This window comes from Saccopteryx bilineata, chromosome 2 (genome assembly GCF_036850765.1).
Source record: "Saccopteryx bilineata isolate mSacBil1 chromosome 2, mSacBil1_pri_phased_curated, whole genome shotgun sequence".
Lineage (NCBI taxonomy): Eukaryota > Metazoa > Chordata > Mammalia > Chiroptera > Emballonuridae > Saccopteryx > Saccopteryx bilineata.
In genome coordinates, this window is record NC_089491.1 from 362,249,768 (window position 1) to 362,263,592 (window position 13,825).

The following is a 13,825-nucleotide window of genomic DNA, read 5'->3' on the forward strand; positions in this document are numbered from 1 at the left end:
CAGAGGTTATGAAGAAGTGTTTCATTAAGCACTTAACAGTAGTTGTTATGACTAATTTGATATACTTGTGGAACATTTTTATGGAGAAAGCTGTTGCGAATGAAAAGTAAGATTTTGTTAAGTCTTTTCCTTAAAGGGTATGTTAATGGAAATTTGTGCTGGAAAGGTAGGTAACCATTTAGCATTTACATTTTTTTTTTTTTTTTTCTGAAGCTGGAAACAGGGAGAGACAGTCAGACAGACTCCCGCATGCGCCCGACCGGGATCCACCCGGCACGCCCACCAACCATTTAGCATTTAGAATATATTCTTCTAGGTAGGAGATTAGCAGGTATTTGGTTTTACAAATCATTCTATACCACACAAAAAAGATTGTGGGGCAACATAGGGTGATCAATTTTTTAAGTTGCCAAGAAAACACACTAAAAAATAACAATTATCGCCCTGGCCGGTTGGCTCAGCGGTAGAGCGTTGGCCTAGCGTGCGGAGGACCTGGGTTCGATTCCCGGCCAGGACACACAGGAGAAGCGCCCATCTGCTTCTCCACCCCTCCGCCGCTCTTTCCTCTCTGTCTCTCTCTTCCCCTCCCGCAGCCAAGGCTCCATTGGAGCAAAGATGGCCCGGGCGCTGGGGATGGCTCTGTGGCCTCTGCCTCAGGCGCTAGAGTGGCTCTGGTCACAACATGGCGACGCCCAGGATGGGCAGAGCATCGCCCCCTGGTGGGCAGAGCTTCGCCCCATGGTGGGCGTGCCGGGTGGATCCCGGTCGGGCGCATGCAGGAGTCTGTCTGACTGTCTCTCCCTGTTTCCAGCTTCAGAAAAATGAAAAAAAAAAAAAAATATATATATATATAAAAATTATCGCCTGACCTGTGGTGGCACAGTGGATAAAACATTGACCTGGAACGCTGAGGTTGCCGGTTCAATACCCTGGGCCTGCCTGGTCAAGGCACATATGGGAGTTGATGCTTACTGCTCCTTCTTCCTTCTCTCTCTCTCTTCTCTCTCTAAAGGTGAATAAATAAAATCTTAAAAATTAAAAAAAAAAAACAATTATCATCTACTTTCACTATCGTTTTATAAAAGAAATGTTTTAGGCCCTGGCCAGTTGGCTCAGTGGTAGAGCATCAGCCTGGCATGTGGATGTCCTGGGTTCAATTCCCAGTTAGGGCACACAGGAGAAGTGACCATCTGCTTCTCCACCCATGCCCACTTCTCCTTCTCTCTCTCTCTCTCTCTCCCCCCCCACCTCTCTTTTATTCCTGCAACCATAGCTCAATTGGTTTGAGCACATCAGCCAGGACATTGAGGATGGCTCTATGGAGCCTCTGCCTCAGGCACTAAAAATAGATAACTCAGTTGCAAACATTGGCCCCAGACAGGGGTTGCTGGGTGGATCCTGGTTGGGGTGAATGTAGGAGTCTGTCTCTCTGTGTCCCCTCCTCTCACTTGGAAAAGAAGAAAAAAAAGAAATGTTTTAGGATTAAAAGAGGAAGAATATAATCTCAGAATATGAAATATTCCTGCCCTGGCTGGGTAGCTCAGTTGGTTGGAGTGTCTTTCCAATACACTAAGGTAGTGAATTTGATCCTTGGTCAGGTCACATACAAAAATCAACTAAATGGGCCCTGGCCGGTTGGCTCAGCGGTAGAGCGTCGGCCTAGCGTGCGGAGGACCCGGGTTCGATTCCCGGCCAGGGCACATAGGAGAAGCGCCCATTTGCTTCTCCACCCCTCCGCCGCGCCTTCCTCTCTGTCTCTCTCTTCCCCTCCCGCAGCCAAGGCTCCATTGGAGCAAAGATGGCCCGGGCGCTGGGGATGGCTCTGTGGCCTCTGCCCCAGGCGCTAGAGTGGCTCTGGTCGCAACATGGCGACGCCCAGGATGGGCAGAGCATCGCCCCCTGGGGGGCAGAGCACCGCCCCTGGTGGGCGTGCCGGGTGGATCCCGGTCGGGCGCATGCAGGAGTCTGTCTGACTGTCTCTCCCTGTTTCCAGCTTCAGAAAAATGCAAAAAAAAAAAAAAAAAAAAAAAATCAACTAAATGGCCTGACCTGTGGTGGTGCAGTGGATAAAGCATCAACCTGGAAATGCTGAGGTTGCTGGTTCAAAACCCTGGGCTTGCCTGGTCAAGGCACATATGGAAGTTGATGCTTTCTGCTCCTCCCCCCTTCTCTCTCTCTCTCTCTTTCTCTCTTTCTCCCTCTCCCCTCTCTATAATGAATAAATAAAATCTTTTTTAAAAAATCAACTAAATGAATGCATAAATAAGTGCAAACCAAATCAACGTTTCTCTCTCTCTCTCTCTCTAAAAAATCAATAATAATAATTTTTAAAAGAATATTAAAAATACTCCTTTAGCCCTGGCCAGTTGGCTCAGTAGTAGAGCGTCGGCCTGGTGTGCAAGAGTCCCATGTTCGATTCCCGGCCAGGGCACACAGGAGAAGCACCCATCTGCTTCTCCACCCCTCCCCCTCTCCTTCCTCTCTGTCTCTCTCTTCCTCTCCCGCAGCCAAGGCTCCATTGGAGCAAAAGATGGCCCGGGCGCTGGGGATGGCCCCATGGGCTCTGCCTCAGGCGCTAGAGTGGCTCTGGTCGCAACAGAGCAACGCCCTGGATGGGCAGAGCATCGCCCCCTAGTGGGCGTGCCGGGTGGATCCCGGTCGGGCGCATGCGGGAGTCTGTCTGACTGTCTCTCCCCGTTTCCAGCTTCAGAAAAATACAAAAAAGAAAAAAAAATACTCCTTTAGTATTATGAAAAATTCAGCATATGTCCTTATTTTTCTCTCTCTCTTCATGGTTAACACAGTCACAAACTTTGTGAACTTTACCAGGTGATGAAGATGAGAACAGCAGGGACAGGGGCTGGTCAGCACGTTTGTTTATAAGTATCCTTTGCTCCTTTTTGCACAGTCATCTGCATAGATCTGGCTATATCATTTATGAGTCAGCCCGTGCTCTCCTCGTAGACCTTAACTTTAAATGGCAGCTCTTTTATTATTTATCACTCACTTCCTGTGCTTCCATTCTGTTTTCATTTTTTTCTTGTAAGAGTCTCTGCTTCACTTTCTCACACAACTGAAGTAGGTTAGCGGGAGATGCAGCCCTGGCCAGTACCACCTTTGATGTCTCTACTCTGATTGTCTCCTTGCCTTGTATCTTAGCCAAAAAAAATTTTTGCGTGTGTAATACTGCAGTAGCTAAATGTGTCAGAGAGAGAGAAACAGGGAGACAGGGGGTGCGAAGAATTTCATATCAGACAGATGTTAAAAGCCCCTTATTGACATAGAAGAAAAAGGAGAAGTAAACAGAATATATGAAATCTCAATGGACTTGTTTCTAAGAGGTCGAGACATACCCTCCTGTTAAGCTTCTTTTTGCTTCCTTCCAAACTAAAGCATGGGACGGAGAGAGAGAGAAATCTGGATTTACAGGTTTGTCTGTCTTCTTGGAGGCCACAGCAGGTTTTCGTGGGGAAGACTTCAGGCCCTGTCTCTCATTCAGGATTTCCCAAAGTAGAATTTGGAAGCCCTGTTTAAATGCTATAAGGACAAGGTAGGAGGATTGTGAAATTGTGAATGTTTAGACAACAAAGAAAAAACAGATCTCAGACAATGGTGGGTTGAGATAGTTTAAAGTGGAAGAGGAGCTCTGGTCGGGCATTTTCCCAAAACACCAAGGTTGTGGATTTGATCCTCGGTCAGGGAGCATTCAAGAATCAACCAACAAGCCCTGAACCCATAGCTCAGTTGGTTGGAGCATCATCCTGATATGCCAGGGTTATGGGTTTGATCCCTGGTCAGGGCACATACAAAAATCAGCCAATTAATGCAGAAATAACTGGAACAACAAACTGATGTCTCTCTTTCTCTCTCCCCCATCTCCTTCCCTCTCCCTGTCTTGCCCTCCCTTCATCTCTCTCTTCCTGTCTAAAAAGAAAAAAGAAAAACAGCTAATGAATGCATAAATAAGTGGAGTAACATACTGATGTTTCTCTCTGTGTGTGTCTCTAAAAATCAATCAATAAATTTAAAAATATTTAATGTGGAAGAGAAAACAGGAAATTTGCATATATATAATTGGACTTAGAATCAGTAGACCCGAGTTTCAGTCTTGGCTGTTACCTTGAACAAGTTCCTCTCTTGGGCCTTTGGAAAATGAGAAGATTGGGTTAGGATTATTTTTCATGTTAGCTTGAAAATTCTCAAAAGATTCCCACCTCATTTTGTTAAATGCAGGAAGGAGTTGGCAAGAAAAGCTGAAGACATAATACCTTTGCCCCACCTAGTAGAATAATGAATCAGCTTTATTCTAGGTCATGTAACAATTCTTGAGAATTGCAGATCATTAGTAAAAAGTTTCTTCACCCTTATAAAATACAGTGACCTTGTACATTAGCACAGACAAGGGATATTAACTAGTTTTAACAGAGCACAGCAATATCATAAATAGACACTGCATTTCATTTTGCCTTACCGTTTTGAAAAAACTGAGCCTGTCTTAAAAACTATATATATAAAATTTAAAATTAGAAGTTAGGCTGGAGCCTGACTTAGAAGGACATGAAATTCAAAAGAAGCTGCCATATATCCAAATTGGAAAGGAAGAAGTAAAGGTGTCATTATTTGTAGATGACATGATACTGGATATAGAGAACCCTATAGATTCCACCAAAAAACAACTAAACTGAAAAATGAATTCAGTAAAGTAGCAGGATACGAAATAAATATCTAGAAATCAGTTGCATTTTTATACACTGATAATGATCTATCAGAAATAGTAACTAAGAAAATAATCCCATTTATAATTGCATAAAAAGAAATACCTAGGAATAAATTTAACCAAGGATCTAAAAGACTTGTTTTTGGAAAATTATAAGACATTGAAGAAGATACAAATAAGTGGAAGCATATGATATGTGCATGGATAGGAAGACTTAACATCATTAAAAAAAGAAAGCTGCCATAACCTTTCCTTAAATGTCTTCTCAACTACGAGAGACCTGAAATTTCAACATTCATTTTTCTGGTTTTGACCCTTAGGACGACAAATACCAGTGGAGAAGGAAGTTGCTCCTTTCCCAACTTTTCTACCAATAACACATTTCAGCCTGACCAGGTGGTGTACAGTGGATAGAGCGTCAACCTGGGATGCTAAGGACCCAGGTTCAAAGCCCCAAGGTTGCCAGCTTGAGTGTGGGCTCACCAGCTTGAGTACAGGATTGCTGGCTTGAGTGTGGGATCATAGACATGACCCCATAGTCACTGGCTTGAGCCCAAAGGTTGCTGGCTTGAAGCCCAAAGTAGCTGGCTTGAAGCTCAAGGTAGCTGGCTTGAGCAAGGGGTCTGCTGGAGCTCCCTGGTCAAAGCATGTATGAGAAAATTAAAAAAAATAAAAGAACACATTTCATACTATTTTTCTCCTCCTGGGCCCCATTTTTGAAAAGAACTGGCCTATCAACCAAACTGTATTTATTAAATAATAGTAATCTGTTTTCCTAAATTTTAAAATATTTATCAATATCTACTTGCCAATATGAATTTCTTTCATGACAATACAATTACCCAGTTTATGCAAATCCATCCAAAAGCAAGAAATCTAGTACCTCAGTTAGCCTGTGCAAGCTTTTAGAGGTTAACAATATAATAATTGACACTGAGCTTTTTGAATCATTGAAAACAACTTACAAACTCCCTTCCTCACCAACTTTACCCTTGTTATCACCATTATCATGATTATTTTCCTGAACCTATTGGCCAGGGGTCACATTCTTACAGGGTCAAACAAATCAGTGAGTGAAGCAGGCTAGATTTAAAACAATAGGGAGTAGTGAGTACTGTGGCAAAGAGAGAGCACATCTATGTCAAAAAGAGGGCTAACAGTGATCACTGGGGACAGATCTGGTATCATTTATTTTTTTAAGAGAGAAACAGACAGGAGGGGAGAGAGATGAGAAGCATCAACTTGTAGTTGCAGTACTTTAGTTGGTCATTGATTGCTTCTTATACATGCTTTGACCAGGGGGCTTCAACCAAGCCAGTGACCCCTTGCTCAAGCCAGTGACTTTGGACTTCAAGCCCACTGGCTCAAGCCAGCGACCAGGGGGTTATGTCTATGATCCCATGCTCAAGCCAGCAATCCTGTGCTCAAGTTGGTGACCTCGGGGTTTTGAACTTGGGTCCTCAGCGTCCCAGGTTGACACTGTATCCACTGCACCACCGCTTGGTCAGGTGACAGGTTTGATTCTTTAAAGAAGTAAAAAATCTGAATTTTTATTTGTAATTCTCCTAATCAAAATAATTTAAATCCTATATATCTAGGAGTATATGAATCCTCTCACCCCAATATATGCCATTTTCTCTTAGGTAAGTTACAACCTAGTGTTGACTTGGGCTTTCATTGTTTCATGGAGATTTTTGTGACACAGCGCTAGTAGTTTTCACTCATAGCTTCCTCTCTCCCGAAGCTCAGGCATGATCACAAGGAACTAAAACAGAAGACAGTGAGTTTTATTATGCTAAGGACTTTACCTGCAATTTGATCCTGTAAACAACCCTATGAACTAGTCATTATTATCCCAACTTTGATGATGAGAACACTTATGCTCAGAATGCTTAGCCGACTTATAGAGAGTGACTAAGCTGGGATTCATACAAGGCTAATCCAAAGCCTAGGTACTGGATGGCAGAGAAGATATCACAGAAGGGACAAAGGTTGAATAATAAAGACAAACTTTACCTCTCTCACAATTTTCCAAGACTGATGTCAGTATCAACTCTACTTCTAGAGACCTAAAGAGAATTTATTCTAGTAAGTAGAGATAATTTAAAATAAACTTAGTTGAAGAGCATTTTGAAAATGTTACAACACTCCTTGAGATAATTTGAGATATCCTGAAGGGTTGAAAGATTGGAGCTGAGAACTACTTACTGCCCTAAATATTTTCTTGTCTGTCTGATGATAATAATCACTGAAGGGTTTGCATAGATTATTTCTTGCTGTTGCAACAACCCTGAAAGGTAGGAGTTGGAATTCCCATTTTATAGATGATGAAACTGAGGATTAGAGAAACAAAATAACTTGCTCAAACTCACACAACTTGCATGAGGTACAACTGAAATTCAAACCCATGGCAGTCTTACCTCCAGTCTGTGCTCCTTCCTCTATACTGTACTGTCCTGAGGTGAAGGGGTGGGGATCAAAGTACTGGAGTGTGATTGGGAGCATTCTACTGCTTAAGAGTTTGGGGGGTTGTGGCAAAGGTATTTATCATTCACTGAATATCCTCTCGCTCTTCACAATTCCCTGTCTCTGATAGACCATGCGACTAGTTCTAATCAAGGGACTATGAACAGAACTAATGGTCTCACTTCTGGGCAAAGCTAAGCAGAATGAATACATGTTCTTTAGGTGCTTCCTTCCCCTGACATGGTGACTACGGAGAGATATTGGAGAGGAACAGAGCTACCTGCTCACATGTAAGTGAGAAACAGACCTTTGTGTTAAGCCACTAGGTTCTAAGGTTAATCTGTTACTACAGTATAATTTAGCTTATCCTCACTATGCATGTGTCTTATTGTTGTTATTTTTTTTTAATTTTTATTTATTGATTTGAGGAGGGGGCATTCATTTGTCTTTCCACTTAGTTGTGGATTCATTGGTCGCTTCCCATATCTTCCCCAACCAGGGATCAAACCTGCAACCTTGGTGCATTGGGACGACCCTACAACCAACTTAGCTGCTTGGCCAGGGCTGCATGTGTTTTTATTATAATGAGAATTCAGGAGAAAACTTCATCTAGTGTAATGAAATAATGCTTAATTTCAGGGGCAAATCCCTCCCTTCTTAAGACATATGAAATGCTGAATAACCTGCAATAAAATCATGCTTTTCCCTTTGAGTAGATTTATATCTATTGACAACATATCTTTAAAATATAGGGTCACAGTAGTGCAAGCCAGAAAAAATTAATTTGTCTCATTAAAAAAGTATATTTCATTATATTTCATCTCATGCCAGTGACTATAGAAAACAAAATCTATACATTAATCACAAAGTCCTTAACACTTTGGTAATCTTTCCTCAAGAGTCCATCTCTGCAATATCAAGGTTGTTATAGAGCAAACAACTCACACCATAGGTAGTTTTCATTTTAACACTGGAAAACCTGGAGGATACTACAGAGAATTGTGTATATATTAAGAAACTAATTGGAGATCTGGTGTTCCTGCCAATAGATTCCTACAGTAAAGGGTTGCTGTGTAAACTCATGAATTATTTGTCTTTATTTCTTTGAATACTTTTGATAGAAAAGTAGTGTCAGCTTCTGTTTAAATTATAGTCATTAACAACAACCTTTTACATTTTTATATTATCTCTTTTTTAATGAGAGAGAGAGAGAGAGACAAACAGACAGACAGGAACAGACAGACAGGAAGGGAGAGAAATAAGAAGCATCAACTCTTTGTTGTGGCACCTTAATTGTTCATTTATTGCTTTCTCATATGTGCCTTGACCGGGAGGCTCCATCCAAGCCAGTGACCCCTTTTTCAAGCCAGTGACCTTGGGCTTTTGGACTTAAGTCAGCAACCATGGGGTAATGTCTATGATCCCATGCTCAAGCTGGTGAACCCATGGTCAAGCCAGATGAGCCTGTGCTCAAGCCAACAACATTGGGGTTTTGAATCTGGGTTCTCAGGGTCCCAGGCTAATGCTCCATCCACTGTGCTACTGCCTGGTCAGGCATTTTCATGTTATCTTATGATTTATAAAACATTTTTACATATATCTTGTTTGATCCTCACAGACTGTGAGATAGGTGATGCTGTCATTATTTAGGATTTGCAACTAAATTTTTTTTTTTTTGTATTTTTCTGAAGCTGGAAACGGGGAGAGACAGTCAGACAGACTCCTGCATACACCCTACCGGGATCCACCTGGCACGCCCACCAGGGGGCGACGCTCTGCCCACCAGGGGGCGATGCTCTGCCCCTCCGGGGGGTCACTCTGTTGCGACCAGAGCCACTCTAGCGCCTGGGGCAGAGGCCATGGAGCCATCCCCAGCGCCCGGGCCATCTTTGCTCCAATGGAGCCTTGGCTGCGGGAGGGGAAGAGAGAGACAGAGAGGAAGGAGAGGGGAAGGGGTGGAGAAGCAGATGGGTGCTTCTCCTGTGTGCCCTGGCCGGGAATCGAACCAGGGACTTATACACGCCAGGCCGACGCTCTATCACTGAGCCAACTGGCCAGGGCCGGATTTGCAACTGAATTTACATAAGTCCAAGATCACACAGCTAGTAAGAAGAGTCACTCCTCTCATCACCCTTCCTTTCGGCTCTAAGTACTACAATTGCTTTCAGTTTTTTGTTTCAATGATTGGTTTTAGAGAACCAAGAGAGAAAGGAAGGGAAGGAGGGAGAGACAGAGAGAGAGAGAGAGAGAGAGAGAGAGAGAGAGAGAGAGAAGCATTCATTTGTTGTTCCACTTAGTTTTGTGTTCATTTGTTGCTTCCCGTATGTGCCCAGACTGAGGATAGAACCGGCAACCGTGGTGTGTCTGGATAATGCTCTAACCCAAGGATCCCCAAACTTTTTACACAGGGGGCCAGTTCACTGTCCCTCAGACCGTTGAAGGGCCAGACTATAAAAAAACTATGAACAAATCCCTATGCACACTGCACATATCTTATTTTAAAGTAAAAAAACAAAATGGGAACAAATACAATATTTAAAATAAAGAACAAGTAAATTTAAATCAACAAACTGACCAGTATTTCAAGGGGAACTATGCTCCTTCTCTCACTAACCACCAATGAAAGAGGTGCCCCTTCTGGAAGTGCAGCAGGGCCAGATAAATGGCCTCAGGGGGGGCCGCATGCAGCCCGCTGGCCGTAGTTTGGGGACCCCTGCTAACCAAATGAGCTAGCTGGCCAGGGCAGGGTCTGCTTTCAGTTTTGTGCAGGACAATCATTCAGCCCTTTTGCCTTGTGGGTGATCACTATATGCCAGGAAGAATGGAGACCAGAGATAAGAAATTAAACCAAGCATACACAATTGCTGGGCATTGCAAAATAGTTCTATGAGTTACTTGAAGTATAGTGACATCACATAACAATAGTTATACTCCTATAAACACATTTTACTGTCTTAAGCACTTTAAATATAGTATAATTCAATCCTCATATCACAAAACAAGGGTTCTATTTTTAGTATGCTCAATTTTACAGGGGAGGAAAACTGAAGCACAGAGCATTTAAATCATGTGTCCTGGGTCATACTACTTGTTAGTGGCTGAACCAGGATTTAGACCAAGGCAGTATGGTTCCTGGGTCCTTAACCTCTAGGTAAATTGCCGCTTACAGTAATAACTAACTTATATAATTATCCTACATGGCAGGAACAAACATACATAGACTCACTTAATCCACATTAGTAACATATTTAACATTTGACTTCAAATAGAAAGTAGATACAGAGAGACAGGAAGGAAGGAGAGGATAGGTTTAAAGGGTGGGGGGAGACAGAGAGAGACAGGAAGAACTTAAAAGTGCCTGCTGATTAGTGATGTTAAGTAACATTTTAATATGTCTATTGGCCATCTGTATGTCTTCTTTGGACAAGTGTATATTCAGGTCTTCTGCTCACTTTTTAATTGAGTTGGGTTTTTTCTGGTGTTAAGTTGTCTGAGTTCTTCATAAATTTTGGATATCAAATGTTATCATTGGCAAATATCTTCTTCCATTCAGTGGGTTGTTTTTACCTTTTGTTGATAGTTTCCTTTGCTGTGCAAAAAATGTTTTAGTTTGATGTAGTACCATTTGTTGTTGTTTTTTTTATTTCCTTTGCCCAAAGAGATATGTCAGAAAAAATATTTCTATGAGAAATGAGAGATTTTACTGCCCATGTTTTCTTCGAGAATTTGTATGGGTTTTTTTGAGTCTTAAAGTTCTTAATCCATTTTGGGTTTATTCTTGTTTATGGTGTAAGAAGGTGGTCTAGTTTCATTTTTTTCCATATGATTTCACTTATATGTGGAGTATAAAGAACAAACTAAACAAACAAATAGACTCATAGATAAGGGGAATAGACTGACAGGTGTCAGAGGGAAGGGTGTTGGTTGTGCTGGGTAGAAAAGGTTAAGGGATTAAGATTCTGGTAGTTACAGAATAGTTACAAAGATGTGGTTTTCAGCATGGCAAATACAATCAGTGATACCGTGGTTGCGGTGTGTGGAGCCAGATGTGTGCTTGGGGCATGAGGGAGACCACTCTGTAGAGTGCATGGTTTTCTTGCCACTGTGCTGTGAGCTGAAGCTGAAGGTAGACTGTGATTGGAAAATAGAAGTGCCTGCCATGAGGCATGCCATTCAATTCAAAGCACATGTGCCCTAAAGTGAGATTGAAAAGAGGAGGAGAATCGGCTTCCCTGGCCAGTCCTAGTTCCCTGTGGCTCTTAAAGTGTGAGCATTTCATGTGCTAAGGATGAGTCTAGTGGTCAAGGATTTGCATTTTTCATACAACATAGCCCCTAAACACAAGTCAACTTCATTTGGTTCTCAAACGGAATAAAAACCCACTCCGCTGTGCTTGTTAGGAGATATTTCAGTTTCTGAAGTGATACTTTCCCAAGGAATTTCCAAGGATAATTTTGACTTCGATCAATTTTTGCCTGACTTTGGAACTTAATACTTGAGTAAGCCACAACTCACACTGAACATAACTGGTGCTAAAAGTAGTTGGGAATGGTTTATAATACAACTCTGTTGTGTATAGTTTCACGGCTCATGAAAAAGTTTCAGCTGTCAGGTGTACATGAAGCTACCAGATGTACGAACAGTTGCTTTTGTTTGTTTGTTTGTTTAATTTTTCTATTGACTTGAGAAGGAGGGGAGGCAGAGACACAGAGAAGTATCAACTTGCTATTCCACTTAGTTGCTTAATTTTAGTTGTGCACTCATTGATTGCCTCTCATATGTGTCCTGACCAGGGATCGAACCTGCAACTTTGGTGCACTGGGAGAGGCTTTATCCACTGAACAACCCAGCCAGGGCATCAGTTGCTTTTTATTTTATTTTATTTTTTATATTTTTCTGAAGTGAGAAACGAGGAGGCAGAGAGACAGACTCCTGCATGTGCCCAACTGGGATCCACCCGGCATGCCCACCAGAGGGCGATGCTCTGCCCATCTGGGGCATTGCTCTGTTGCAACCAGAGCCATTCAAGCGCCTGAGGCGGAGGCCATGGAGCCATACTCATTTGCTCCAATGGAGTGTTGGCTGCCAGAGGGGAAGACAAAGATAGAGAGAAAGGAGAGGGGGAAGGGTGGAGAAGCAGATGGGTGCTTCTCCTGTGTGCCCTGGTTGCAAATTGAACCCAGGACTTCCACATGCCAGGCCAACGCTTTACCCCTGAGCCAACTGGCCAGGGCCCAACAGTTGCTTTTTAAAATGGACCTCTCATTCTGGCTTGGCCTTTAATGAGCTGCTCACCACAAGGATATAAGGATATCAGATAATCTTTCAGAGACTCCAAACTGAGGTACTAGACTAAAAGATAATCTCTAAGATCCTGTGAATCTTCATTTTATATGATTGATATTAAAATAAATTTAATCATAATGAAACAACTCTTAGGAGTCCTTACTACCACTTTGTGTATAATTTTGCAAACTATATATTTCTTCTGAACAGATTCTCAGCCCCAAACAAGTCATGTGTCACTCCAGCTATTTGTAGAATTTATAGGCAGCTCAAGGACATCATTTAAAACATTCCAACAAAACGGATATGAACTTTATCACTAAAGAATCATAGCCTTGAATTCCTGAATTTTATAGTTATAGTACTCATAAAAGTGTTTAATAACAAACTTGGCTCACTTGGAAATGACCAGTCTAAAGGACTTTGCTCCAATTTGAAATGTCAATTATATTTGTTTTTAAGAAAATATTCAATGGCTTATTATCAAGTTCATAATTCTGCTAAAAATTTCTAACAATCTCTTTTGATCACTCTAAATGTAGGCATAATGCATTTTGAATCCAAAATGCTATTAATTATCGAATCAAGGTTTCTATCATTGATTCTTGTTTGCCACATTGAGTGATCATCATGATTTTCTACCTATGTCAGACAATTAAAATAGGCCAATGTAAAAATTTAACAGCTGCATATGTACGTGCCTAAGAAAAACATCCTGATTATGTCCCATTTGTCAAAACCTAGAGCAAAAGCATCCATCAATGGAATATGTGTAAATGGTTGCTTTGTTGCAAGTTGAAAAATAACACACAACACTTACCAATTTATAAATCTATAGGTTTACTGCTTAGATTGGCATGTCTAAAGTACTAAAATTTCAAAATGCTTCCACTTGCATTATATCTTTCAAGCCTTAGGCTTGAAGAGTTTAAATTCTTAGTCTTTGGAATCAGATACCTGGTATATATCCTAACTCTACCACTTTACTAACTGTGTGATGATGTGCAAGTTTCCTAACCTCTCTGTTTCTGCATTTTCTCATCTATAAAAAGGGGGTAGTAATAGAATCTACCACCTGATTTAGGGTTGTGGTGAGGAATAAATGAGCTAAAATTTGTACATTGTAAGACCTGTGGCATAGCAAGCACTTGATAAATTTTAGCTGTAACTAGAATCTCACTTTTCAGAAGAGGGAACTAAGACTCAGATTAAATGACTGTTTATGCCTACAAGTGGTAATTAGGGCATAAAACCTGGTCTAATGGCCTTGAAACCTTGACCTCAACTATATGCTGCCTTTGTTATTTAATATAGACATCAGGTTTTCTAATTGAGGGCTTTTAAGCAACAAAATCC